Source organism: Carcharhinus amblyrhynchos, chromosome 13, assembly GCF_965287045.1.
Source record: "Carcharhinus amblyrhynchos chromosome 13, sCarAmb.v2.hapA, whole genome shotgun sequence".
Lineage (NCBI taxonomy): Eukaryota > Metazoa > Chordata > Chondrichthyes > Carcharhiniformes > Carcharhinidae > Carcharhinus > Carcharhinus amblyrhynchos.
The window spans coordinates 73242505-73256899 of record NC_137336.1 but is presented as its reverse complement, the minus strand read 5'-3'; the positions used below and the strand labels follow the sequence as shown (position 1 = coordinate 73256899).

At 43.3% G+C, this 14395-nt stretch overlaps 1 pseudogene across 1 annotated transcript; it reads right to left on the bottom strand.

The window, feature by feature from the left end:
• Positions 1–4549: 4549 nt before the first annotated feature.
• LOC145351583 (putative G-protein coupled receptor 139) lies at positions 4550–14145 on the bottom strand (annotated as a pseudogene). Its single transcript, XR_013888431.1, has 4 exons — positions 14036–14145; positions 9544–9633; positions 8583–8687; positions 4550–5465 (listed from the first exon to the last, which is right to left on the bottom strand). The product of XR_013888431.1 is annotated as a putative G-protein coupled receptor 139 (transcript).
• Between the last annotated feature and the right edge of the window lie 250 nt (positions 14146–14395).

Below are 14395 nucleotides of genomic sequence, written 5' to 3'. Positions count from 1 at the left end.
TTTAAAACATGAATATTGAATTTATAAAGTGGACGCAATTTCATTTTAGTGACATTGTGTGAACGTTTCAGACAACAACAAAACACAGCAGGCCTTGTGGAGATGAAGAATGAGATAGTGCCTGCATTCCAGAGGACAATATTTCGAGTGAATGCAGGTTGCATTATCAGCAGTTGTCCGAAACAAGACGGCTATTCATGTTTAAATCCGCACTGTTTTTTGGACCACTTATCTCATTCTTTTGATTATTTTGCTGATTTTAAGTTTCCACTCCTCACAATGTCACGAAACTACTGTGAGGTCACTGCCATTTCTGAATAGCCCTAAATTAATTGGCGCTGTTATCACGAAATAGTCAATAGGGATAAATGTAATCTTGAAAAATAGTAAAGAAAAGTACACTAATTATCATCGGGATTTTAATCTATATGTCAATGTTCACACCAAGTCGGTTAAGGCAGCCTTGAGAAGGAGTTCATAGAATGTATCTGTGATAGCTTCCTTGAATAGTTTGTAATGGAACGTTTGAGAGAGCAAGCTATCGTAGATATGGCCCTGTATAATGAGACAGGAATAATTATTGATCTTACAGTTAGGGATCCCCTGGGAAGAAGCAATCATAGTATTCTTGAATTTAAAATACAGATGGAGTGTGAGAAGGTAAAATCCAATACCCGTGTCTGTGCGTAAGACAGAATAGAATACAATGGAAAAAAGGAGGAATTGACTAAGGTAGACTGGGAGCAAAAAACTATGGTGGGACAATTGAGGGACAGTGGAGGACGTTCAAAGCGATATCTCACAGTACACAACAAAGGTATGTACCAGTGATAAGGAAGGACTGCAGAAAAAAGAGATAATTAGCCATGGACATCGAAGCAAAGAAAGGAGGGTATTGAATTGAAAGAAAATACAAACAGAGTGTCAAAGATTAGTGGGAAACTCGAGGATTGGGAAATATTTAAGGGTCCATAATGCCAGGAAAAGGTAGAAAGAAAGGCAAGATGGAATATGAGAGTAAATTATCTCAGAGTATAAGAACAGAGAGCAAAAATTTCTCGTAATATATACAATGAAAAAGGGTGGCTAAAATAATCATTGATCCTTGAGCGGATGAGAAGAGAGATGTACTAGCTGAAAATGAGAAAATGCCTGAGGAGTAGGGCAGTATTTTGAGTCAAAATATAGCATATGTGACGCCATTGTTTTAAAAAAGGTAGGCGAACGGCGGGTAATTATAGGCCGGTTAGCTTAAATTCTATTGTCGGGAAAATGTTTGAATCGATCACCAAGGAAAAAATAGCGAAACATCTGGGTGTAAATTGTCCAATTAGTAAGGCATAGCACGGGTTCATGAAGGGAGGGTCATGTTTGACTAATTTGGTGGAATTCTTTGACAACTTTACACGTGCGGTGGACAATGGGGAAGATGTGGATGTGATGTTTCTGGATTTCCAGAAGGCATTTGACAAGTTGCTGCACCAAAGACTGCTGCATCAGATAAAAGTGCACCGTGTTATGGGTAATGTATTAGCACGGATAGAAGATTGGTTAACGAACAGGAAGCAAAGACTCGGGGTAAATGGTTGTTTTTCAGATTGTCAATCGGTGGCGAGTGATGTGCCTCAGGGATCAGTGATGGGACTACAATTGTTTACGCTTTACATCGATGATTTGGAGTTGGGGACCAGATGTCGTGTGTCAAGAAAATTGCAGATGACACTCAGATGAGTGGCAGAGCAAAGTGTGCAGAGAACGCTGAAAGTCTGCAAAGGGCTATAATACTCGAATGAATAGGCAAGAATCTGGTAAATGGAGAGCAATATTGCTAAATGTGACGTCATCTGTTTTGGTAAGAACAGAAAACACAGCACAACTGATTATTATTAAATGGTAAAACATTGCAGCATGTTGCTGTGCAGAGCGACCTTGGTATCCTTGTGCATGAATCGCAAGGAGTTGTTTTGCAGGTGCAGCAAGTCATTAAGAAGACAAATGCTGGAGGGATGGAGTTTAAAAAACAGTGAGGCTACTTTGCAGCTTTAAAAGGTTCTGGTGAAACAACTCCTGAAGTAATGTGTACAGTTTTGGTCTCCTTACTTGAGAAAGAACGTACTGGCACTGGAGGGGATGCAGAGGAGATTCACTCGGTTGAATTCGAAGTTGAGAAGTTTGGCTTATGAAGAGAGATTGAATACATTGGGACTAGACTCATTAGAATTGAGAAGAATCAGGAGACATCTTATAGAAACATATGGGATTATGAAGGGATTAGCTATGGTAGAAACAGGAAAAATATTTCCAGTGCAGATGAAATTAGAACTGGGGTAGGGCCTCAAAATAAGGGGGAACAGATTTCGGACTGAGCTGATGACGAACTTCTTCACACAAAGTGTTGTGAATCTGTGGAATTTCCAGTCCAGTGAAGCAGTTGAGGCTACCTCATTGACATTTTTTTAAACGGCAAGGATAGATAATTTTTTGAACAGTAAAGGAATGAAGGGCCATGGTTAGTGGGCTGGTAAGTGGAGACGAGTCCTCGAAAAAATCACCCATGATCTTGCTGAAGGGGGACCATGCACGAGGGGCCGGATGGTCTACTCAAACTCTTAGTTCTTATTTTCTTGTGTTTAAATTTCGCCATCCACTTTCTTTTGTGTAACTTCGAATAAAGATTTTTCCCTTTCAGATTGTATTTCGATTTGAATGAACAATTCCTATCATTTGATGCAAATTTTTAAAACACGAAGATTCATCCTGAATAGAACTGAATGGCTTAACGTTCTGGTTGTTTCAAACTTGGCTTGTTTACAACATTTTTTTTGACAATGTGCCCCTTTTTTAACACAGAAAACATAACTTGATTTTTAATTGTTTTATTGATGTTAAACCCTTTGTTGGTGTCTACAAAATTTTGAGTTCTTTTTATTAATTTCCCGAGTTCTGTAAGTAAATTAAATGGTTATTTTCCCTCTATTTCCTGATTCCCCCAACTTCTTTTATGTTTTCTGAGAATACTAAATTAAACCAATCGCTCTGTCGAAGGTGTAACGTTCCCCCCAAATTTAACATTCCTTCTCCACGGCCTTTGTTTAAAACTTCAGCAATAGTAACGCCTCTGTTTCTCTCCCAGCGTAACCAGGTCGTTTCCACCCTACCCCCACCCCGCACCCCACCCCGCCCCCACCCGAATTTAGCGCTGCTATATGCATTTTTTTTTCAATCCTTTCTGGCTCTTTTGTCATTTCCTTATCATTGTCCCAGGTGCATGTGGCTACTAATGTTTTTCACCAACACATTACCTCTGGTTCCGACATTCTGATTTGAATGAAGTGCTTTGGCAGTCGGTGCTCTTTCCGCACACTCAAATCTCAGATCTCGTAGAATTTTAGCCTGATATATTATGGCATTTTAAGTGCTCCTCTAAATGTGTGTGTGTGTTTTCAATACCGTGCTGTTCCCCAATCCTACAACAATTTCAGTCTATGATTTCTGACTCTCCATCATCCCTTTGGGAGAAAGAGTATTTTCCTCAAATTTCCTCCAAATCTCCCGCCAGAACCTTATATTTAAATCTTTGAACCTATGTCCTCTGGTCATTGACAGCTTGACGAATTTGATAATTGCCCACCTATGTACCTCAAAATCTGTACACTCCGATCGTTACCCCACCCCTATTCCTCACCCCCATCCCCCGCCTCAGTGTTCATTCTTCTAGGGAAAACAACCAAGCCAAGCTGAGCTTCTCTTTGTAGTGGTAATTCCCTTGATCAGGCAACATCGTAAATCTCCTTTACGCCCTCTCTCGCCACACAACCCTTATGTGGTGTGATGACCAGAAATGCAGACAGAACACGAACTATGCCTTGAAGTTTGCTTTATTTAGCTCCATCGTAAGCTCCCTGCTCTTATGTTTTATATCTCGATGAATAAATGTAAGTGTGCCACATTTCTACCTACTCGCCACATCCTGAGCCCAATTCCACCCCACTCCCCCCAACCAACGCCACCCATGTAATATCATGTTGGCCCAGCATCTCTCGTTGAAGCGCTGCATTTCTTAAACATTTTCCATAAGTACCTTTCCTTTTCGATAACAACAAGTCTCTCCCTAGCCCTCTGAGCAATGTGATGCACTCACATGCATCTATCGAACAAATATTCAGGCTCCTTTCGTGCTGATCTTTATCTCTCCATTGTAAGAGAAAACGTTTCGGCCATAATTCCCCCCACACACAATTTTAGCAGCGGTTCCTTATCCGAACAAGCATTAATAGTATTCCATTAATAGGCAAGGTGGAAGAATGAACATTGATTACACTATCGTAGTTGATGAGTTCACACATCCCTTCTCCAGTGGCACCACATGATCTCTGATGGTGTTGTGCTTTGGTGATCACTTCAAGTGTTTGCTTTCATCAACTTTTATTCAACATCATTTATATCATTTAACAACATCTCCCATTGTCAGATTCTAAGAAGGGGAGCATTATTGTACAGGAAAACATGAAAAATAATGCTTCAGTTTGGAGAGAAATCATTTATTGTCTTAAATTCTTTCTAACCTTTCACCAATTTGGAAAAATATGCCCAAGGAAATTTAAGCACAGTTTTTAGTTCTCCTCTGAATTTCCTTTGGGTCGCTGCATAAATGCAGGTGTTAGAACAGGAACTCAGGTACATGAGCAGATATCCACTCTCAGTGGCGATATATCCCGGATTGGAGTAATCTCTTTGATGGTAAACGCTGCTCGACATTCTGGTGGCTGCAAAACTCCCAACAGCTGTCAACCACAAAATTATGAAGCTGCCTGATATCGTGAAGAGTAGAAGGATGGATTTTCTTCGGCGCTTTACTTCTGGATCACTCTGATTCTCATTTCCACTGCTCCGGAGGCCTCTGTGTGCACGATTTGCCAACAAAATATGTCTGACGGTTCATGAATTAAACAGCATCATGAGAGCAAAAGGCAGCAGCACAACTGAGCTTGACTGCATCCAGCTGTGCACAGACCATGCGGGCAATGTATAAACGGCCTGCGTTGTCCGACAGCCTCAGTGCACATTGTAAATGATTCGTTCAGCTTCGTGCGAAAAGAACATAGGGACACCTTTTAAATAGGTCAAAGCGGAGGCCGTTACAATAATCGTAGTTGCAATTCTCTTTGTGCAATATTTCTCTTTAAAGTTCGGACAACAGATGGAAACAAAGCGGTCAAATGTAAATGAGACTGTGAACCACACTGACATATCCAAATCAACAAAAGTAATGTGCAGAATGAACTTACACACAGCAGTGTAGGACAGAATGGAGTACGGAAAGTGATAATTGAAGATCAGATACATGACTACATTGAACACCATGATCAGCAGCTCCGCTACAGCCATAACCACCATGTAGACAGAGATACATTTGGAGAGACCACAATTTCCTCTGGAGAGGATCACGATGGTCATAATGTTCGCTGCAAGAAGAGGAAGGAAAATCAGAACACTTCAGTCAATCTGAAAGAAAGGTTTGTCTCTTTGACTACTTAGCAGAGTGTGTGCATGTGCCATGTAAACAGAGCACTTTAATGGGAATGAGGGAATAAACGGATAAAAATCAATACCAAATTAAATAATCTCTCCCAGAAGAAAAGAGAATCGACTGTGTTGGAGAACATAAAGGAACAAAGGAGCAGAGGAAAGGCATATGGGGGGCGTGGAAGAAGGTGAGGAGGTGGTGGGGGAGGAGTATTGTAAGTTTTAAGCACCAGTTGAAGGGGAATATTCAATAGCGACACACAAGCGGGAGATTCTTCCTTAACAGTGAGCGCAGTGCAGAAATGCTGGACATCAAGTCAGGCAGTCTGTGTGGAAAGAGAAGCAGAGGTAACCTTTCAATTCTGTGGGCTGTCAATAGAAGTATAAACGCTAATTCTTTCTTTTCTCATTATATCACTTGTTTAGCGTCCCACATTTAGCGTCGCCATGGTGCGGTCCGATATAGGAGATTGTTTTAAATAAAGTTCATAAACAGTGGGACGAGCCTGGTAATGGAAAAGGATATGGGATGATAATAATGTTTTTTCTCTTTTAATTCACAGGCTTTAAGTCGGTCCGCTCTTGTTGTCCAACGAGGGGCAGACACGCGACGGATCATACTTGGGGCTGCTCTTGAATGTTCGAGATTGGCCTAGTGCTTCATGTCGTTAGTGTGTGCTTAAACTGGACCAGATGCTGGGCAACACGGCAGCTCAGTGACTATTACTGCTTGCTGTGCAGACACATGGATTTGGGCCAGTGTCTTTGGGAGTTTGCGCATTCTCTCCCTGCTTCTGTGGGTTTTCTCCGGGTGCTCCAGTTTCTTCCCACACCCCAAAGATGTGCTATTATGCTGATTGGAAGTAATAAATTGTCCCAAAATTAGTTTCTCTCAATGTGGATTGCCATAAAAACAGTAGATAGGCGCCATGGGTGGAGGGGGGCACTGGTAATATTAAAATGGCGGTGCGGGCTCGTTGGGCCAAAGGGCCTGTTTCCCTGGCTGTTTTTGTTCTTTTCGTTCTTGTTCTTTATAAAATGTGAAGCTCTAGTGCGCAGGATAGAAAAGTGGAAAGAAAATACAGGTAAGCTGTCATTAACTGTCATGACACGGCTTATCAAATTAATTAATTGTAGAAAGAAACCTTTAACCACAATCGAAACATTTTCACCCTTCAGATTCAGTAATTGGCATCAAATGCCAAGGGCTGATCACATTCAGTCTGTGTCACCTTGGTTATGGGATCGTTGTAAATATTGCGCTCTCAATCAGAGTTGACACTTTCACTTTCAGAATCATGCCTGCACGACAAACCATCTTCCTCTCCCTACACTGCATGAGATATTCCACATTTTAAACGATCTTCAGAACTCAGAAATCATCGCGTGGAGCAGCATGTGTATCTCCATTCTTTGAAAGGTTTTATTATTCCCACCAACCATCTATCTATTCCATCCAGTTCAGATATGATTCTTCAGTGGTTTGTACAAAGGCACACATTGAAAGATTGAAACAAGTACACCCGGCCTCCATACCACTCTCCTCTCCATGATTACTGCGATGTGAGTGTCAGATCTGTAAAGGCATTCTTTGAAATTTGTCACACAGGACCTCAACTGGTCATGTTTTTTAATATTGTTTCCAGGGGATGAGGGCATCCCTGTGTAAGGAATTACTTATTGCCCATCAATATTTGCATTTTGGAGGTGCTGATGACCCAGCTTCTTGAACTGCAGCCATGTGGTTTAGGGATGCAGTTTTGAAAACTTGTTCCCATGACAGTTAAAGATATTGTTTGAAGTCAGGATATTGAGTTGCTGAGATGGGAACAGGAAAGTGGTGATGTTCCTATGCATCTGCTGACCTGATGCTTCTCATGTGATGGGTTTGAAAACCGCTGTTAGATAGATTTTGTTGTTTTAGTGCATCTTGCTGATGCACTGTTGTAAGTGCACATTGCTGGTGGAAGAAATACTTGTCAAGGGTAATTTTTGGGATGCCACTTACCCGGGCCACTTCATCTTCGATTGTCTAGAGCTTCTTGAGTATTTTGCGAGTTGTACTTATCCAGGCAAGCGCAGAATATTCAATCACACCATCGTGGTGAAATCCCAACTCAGGAAGCATTGTATGAAGTTTACCTTATGTAAAACTCATCAATACACACAGAGGTAGGATTGGGACCATTAAGCATGCAGTGAATGTATTTGTTGATGTATGGAACCGATCCCTAGGCAAATGGTGGTCTATGCCATATGCAAAATGCATAAGAGGGACAGTTAACTTTGCAACTGTGGTTATGGAAATTGCATGAGAACATAGAACATTACAGTGCAGTACAGGCCCTTCGGCCCTCGATGTTGCGCCGACCAGTGGAACCAATCTAATGACCCTCTAACCTAAACTATTCCAATGTTATGCATATGCCTATCCACTGACCATTTGAACGCCCTGAAAGTTGACGAGTCCACAACTTCTGCAGGCAGGGCATTCCACCCCCTTTCTACCCTCTGAGTAAAGAACCAACCTCTGACATCCATCCTATAATTACCACCTCTTAATTTAAAGCTATGTCCCCTTGGGTTAGCCATCACCCTCCGAGGAAAAAGGCTCTCACTATCCACCCTATCTAATCCTCTGATCATTTTGTATGCCTCAATTAGGTCACCTCTCAACCTTCTTCTTTCTAATGAAAACAACCTCAAGTCCCTCAGCCTTTCCTCAAAAGACCTTCCCACCATACCAGGCAACATCCTGAGCGCGATTCTCAGTTCATGACGGGCTTCTTCACAGACTAATGGATGTCTATGATAGGTTAATAACTCCAATATTAACTAGGTTTAATAGCCACACCATGTGACTTCTAAGAGGGTTAGTAGCTAGCCCAGACAAAACTTGACCTTTTATTCTTCACCTGGCATTTCCTAGTCATGTTCCTTTGAATTTTGTTAGAAATAAATAATTGAAATATCATCAATGTCCCTCTCACTTACGCAATGTTCCTGTCCAGTGAAAATCTTTTTGAATGTTAACACCAGGCTAATTCCATCCTCACCTTCTTCAATTGCCTGCACTAGCCTGTCCTGGAAGAATTTCGTAAAGTGGAACAGTTGGCCATCATCACACTTTGTCAGGAACTCAGTGGCTGTGGGGTTCTGATCTGTGAACACAAGCAAAAATTAAATACAGTATCAACTTTCGACCCTGTTGGCTATAATCCACTTGTATCAAAGTAAAAAGCTACGGATGTTGGGCAACCGAAATGAGGACAGAAAATGCTGGAAAACTCAACAGCTCTGCAGCACGAGTGGAGAGAGAAATTCATTAACGTTGAGTTTTTCAGAGTTAGGGAGAAAAACGATGCATTATATACGGTATAAGAGGGAGTGGGTGCTCAGGATGGAACAGATAAGCCCAGTGACAGATGCGAGGTAGGCTATTGTAACAAAGATGTTTAGGATACAAGGCAGAGGAAGTGTTAATAAAAGTGTGAAGGACTACAAAGTTGCTTCTAGTTGCATGAAGGTAAATACAATCTCGAGGTCACAATTCAGATACCCTGGCTACTAATTTACTCAAGTTGGAATACTCCATTTGGAATCATCAGTTCTAGAATACTTTTCCTCTGGTACCTCGGATGAAACTTATAAATTTGGATCTGCTCAGGGCTGTAGAAGTGTTTCTCCATTCCTCTGACTTTAGATTCTACCACCACTATTGCTCTCCTATTCCTGTGTCCTCCTACATTTCACCCACCCCGATTTGGTGTTGTCTCCAGTTCCCTAATTTCACAGTCCTGCTCAGGGAGACACTGTTCTGAGTCACCATCTCTATCTTTCTCTATCAGTACAAAATATCATCCAGCACTCAGTAACACTCAGCATTTGATTATGCTGCGACTCAGGATTGTCACTAAGTTCCCACTTTTCCTATTCTGCTCCCACTCACTCAAGTTTTCTGCTTGAATATTTGAGTTCTGGATAGAAATGATATTTTAAAGGATCTCGTGAACCTACCTGAGTTCATTTTCATTCTTGTTGGAGATATCGGATCTTCTGTCTCATTTGGACTGTCAGCCATGGTGGTGCCTGTTGTTCTAAAAGGCTCTGAAACAAGCATAGTACAATTAGGAGGGTTAGAGTGAAATATTAAAATGAGGAGAACATGGTCTTATGAGCCACAAAATTAGTCCCCCTTTTCACATCATTAAAATAGCTGCTGGCTGTGGGATCGAGCATTTCCCAAGTGCTACGGACAACTCTACTCATCAGGAGGTGAGCAGATCGCTGAAATCCAATGAGACTCCAAAGTACAGTTTCAGGGTACTATTTTCTGAAATGGCTCACTGGGAAAATAAGAAGAAGTGTTGTCAAGGGCAATGAGGTTACTGTAATGTCTGTGCATTTTGGAATAAGTATTTAGCATAACAGACTTAGCAGAAAATTTGAAATCTATGGAATAAGAAGAACAGTGGCAACATGAAGGCAGGCATGGATGTGACGGCACAGCGGAATTTTCTTGTAAGTAATAATTCAGAAACTCAGGGTTATGCTATAGGTATCTGGGTTCGAATCCATGGCAGATGGTGGAATTAAAAAAGAAACTCAATAAAATGTACTCAACATTACTGACTATTAGAAAAGAAACGAAAGATAGATCTCCCAGTTTATAGAATCATAGAGCCCTACAGTGCAGAAAGAGGCCCTTTGGCCCATTGAGTCTGCACCAAACACAAACCCACCCCATATCCCTCCATATTATACCCAATAATTTCTCTAACCTACAAGTCACTGGATGCTAAGGGGCAATTTCTTAGCAGAGCCAATCAAACTAACCCACACATCTTTGGACTGTGGGAGGAAACCAGAGCACCCAGAGGAAACCCACACAGACACGAGGAGAATGTGCAAACTCCACACAGACAATGATCCGAGCCAGGATCTTGGAGCTGTGAAGCAGAAATGCTAACCGCTGTGCTACCGTGCCACCCATTTATTCTGAGACTGGAAGGTAGATCTTTGGAGAAAGAAGATGGATCTCCCGGAACATTCTGAGGCTGGAAGATGGATATCCTCCAGGACGCTGATGTGTAAAATTCAACTGCACATGCTTCCTTGACACATTGCTATGGTGTCCTATGTTTACTGGCAGCCTCCATCCCGAACTCCAGAGGAACCCCAACTAATGTTCAGGTAAATCCTGATATCGGCAGGGCATATATTCCAAACATGTTTTGCACTAGCAAAATTGCCCACTGGTGTAGCAGAGAATCGGAGGTAACAAGTTTAGTGAGTGGGTAAACACATGGAAGGTGCAGCAGAATGTAGTGAGATGTGAAGTTATATATTTTGGCCTCGACTTTCTGGCCATTCATGTCTGCCACTGCTGCCAATGAAAACTGGGCGATTTTACCATTTTTCTCTCAGTGCTGGGTGGAATTGAAACGGGAAGAGTTTCAGATCTATCTTTTTGATGTGTTTTCAGGGCCCATACGCACGCCACCTGCACAAATTTGAGTGAGTCTGTTGTTCGCTGCAGAAGCCTGTGGGCGGGGCTTTACATGCCTGAAAGCCTGCAGAGGGAGCTAGTGCGCATGTGCAGGCCTCTGATGCTGCTCATGCGCATTAGTAGAAGTAGGGGTCTGACAGACAATGAGAGCTGTTAGGCCTCTGTTTCTGCAGGCTGCATGAAGCAGCTCCCCACACAATCACACGGACCCACAGACCAAGATGCAGTCCCCACCAACCCCCCACCCCCCGCAAATGCTGCCCTCCCCCCACCAATCGTGGACTCGCCATCCTCCTCCCACTGATTCCTGCAAAGTGGCAGCGGGCTCCCTCGTCCATAACCCCCTCTCCCATTATCCCCTCCCCTGACCCCTCCCCCACTTGCTCCTCCGCTGGCCCCCTCCACTGGACATTGCCCAGGTGCCAGACTGGCATTGCCTAACTGCCAGGGTGGCACTGCCAGGCTGGCACTGCCCCTTGTTCACTGCCTCCCTGGCCTCAATGGCCACAGGTTCCACCGGCGAGGCCAAGTTAACTGTTCCTCATTCATGAAGGGCATGTCTATTCCTCGCTGGCAAGAACCTAGCCTGGTGAGGTCACAAAGTAGGGTGGGCCCGGAGGTTTAAGCGTTGGGCTCACTAAGCAGTTGCATAACAACATTAAAATAAATTTGCAAGCATTAACCTGTCTCTTGCCGATTTCTGGTGAAAGGCTGACTGCATTGGAAACCCGGTGCTTGTAAAATGGTTCTGGTCGTGAAAACTAGAATCAATTGCGCTAAATACTTTCCATTCGAATTTACCACTGCGCCGTGTCTGAAAATGGGCACATGCAATGGTAAAATCGCCCCCTGAAAAATTGGCGCTAAGCTAAACTTCCATTCACTGCAGTGGACAGAAAATCTGCCAACATGAATGGCCGGAAAATTCCATCTTTTTGTGTGAAAAACAGAAAGGAAGAATAGTTGTGCTTCAAGCAATTCAGAAGACAAATGGTAGCTTCGTTGCAAGAAGATTTGAGTTCAGAATTAAGGATTTTTTATTGCAATTATACAGAGCCTTTGTGAGACCACACTCAGATTAATGTGTGCAGTTTTGGCATCCCTACGTAAGGAAGGAGATACTTGTCATAGAGGGAATGCTTATTCCAGGGTTAGCAGGACTGTCCGATGAGAGATTTGTTCAGCTGGGTCTGTCTTTCTCCAACACACATACCATCTTAACATCCACCGCAGTTCCTGGAAACACAACATAAGTCCCCAACCTCACAGCATCCTCCCCCTAAAGTTTCAAAGTTTATTTATTAGTCACAAGTAAGGCTTACATGAACACTGCAATGAAGTTACAGTGTAATTCCCCTAGTCACCACACTCCACCTTCTGTTCGGGTCAATGCAACTAACCAGCACATCTTTCAGACTGTGGGAAGAAACCAGAGCACCTGGAGGAAACCCAGGTAGACACGGGGAGAACATGCAAACTCCACACAGAGCCAAACACACACCACCTCTTCTCAACCACCTAAAATATGGCAGAACTCAGGCAACCACTACCCTCTTCAACTAGGGGTTCCGCTCAACATCCCACCCCCCACATCTTTTTTCCCCCACATGAATATACCTTCCCATCCACCATTCCACACAAGAACACACTTACATCAGTAATAATTTTAAACAATGGAAAAGGTCCAGGAAACAAGAAGGCAACAAGTCACAATATAAGGGCAAGGCTTCACAAGAGGCAACAAGAGTTGGACGTGAGCCAAATGAAAAGAGGCAGAGCATGAAGAAAAGGGGACATGTCCTCCCTCTGTCCGACCCCAAAACTCTCCCTCCATCATAGCCTGAAACAGCCCACTACCCCCAAATCATCTTGGCACCCCCTCCTATCATTAATGTCATTGCACTCCTTTGCCCCATTACTATCATTGCCAGTATCGAACCCCTTCCCGCTGATCTCTCCCAGCATCCCCATTGCTCTGATGTCCACTTGGAAAGGGTGAAGAGGAGGTTTACCAGGATGTTGCCTGGTATAGTGGGAAGGTCTTATGAGGAAAGGCTGAGGGACTTGAGGTTGTTTTTGTAAGAGAGAAGAAGGTTAAGACGTGACCTAATTGAGGCATACAGGATGATCAGAGGATTAGATAGGGTGGATAGTGAGAGCCTTTTTCCTCGGATGGTGATGGGTAACACGAGGGGACATAGTTTTAAATTGTGGGGTGATAATTGTAGGACAGATGTCAGAGCTAGGTTCTTTACTCAGAGGGTAGTAAGGGCGTGGAATGCCCTGCCTGCAGCTGTTGTGGATTCACCAACTTTAAGGGCGTTCAAATGGTCATTGGATAGGCATATGGATAATATTGGAATAGCTTAGGTTAGGAGGTCATTAGATTGGTTCCACAGGTTGGTGCAATACTGAGGGTGAAGGGTCTGTACTGAGCTTATGTTCTACTTCACCCCATACCACAAATAAATGAGTCCCAACACGTAAGGCTCTTCTCAGGGCCTGACCCTAGTCCTGCCCCTGGCATAGATTCACTCTATGTGAAACTGGCAGTGCCAACCTGTGGCAGGGTGCACTGCCCAGTCATTTGCCTCTCTCCGATGAGGCTATATTCACATTTGCAGCCGCCCCCTATCACCCTCTTTTAAACCTCATCGATGGTCAAAAATACATGGGGGGGGGGGTGGGGGGGCGGTGGGCAATGTAGCAAAATATACGTAAAATGATAACGATGAAGTTCCCGCTCCTGAGCAAGAACCTCACTGATGAGGGGCAGGGAAAATCATGCCAACGCAATCCCTAGGGGTGGTGTGCTGAGAGCAGGGTATTATACTACGCAATTCTTTCGAAGAAACTCTCCTCCTGCATTTCTCAGTCCCTGTTCAAGTTAAGCCATGGTTATCGCTTCAACAGGATAGATTTACCACAGGAGATCACGGATCATGCAAAAAGGCAACTTCAAATGGCTAGAAGAGGGAACAAATACAGAGAGAGACTCACAAATTCAGAAACTGTGATCATTTAAGACTGATCCCAATGAGCCGGCCATGCTGACCCAATAGAGGCAATTCCAGTGGACCTTTGAACAGTCTGCCCAATTTTTTTGCATCGTGGCTGGTGAGAAAGGAAAATTTCATTGCAACCAGTCATCACAGTGAAAATCATCATTTTAGCTGCTACTTGGTTCCACACACTGCTGAGATTGATTTTGAAAGATAGAATAGAATCCTACAGTGCAGAAGAAGGCCATTTGGCCCATCAAGTCTGCACTGACTACAATCCCACCTAGGCCCTATCCCCGTAATTCCACAATTTACCTACCTAGTCCCCCTGACACTAAGGGGTAATTAAGCATGGCCA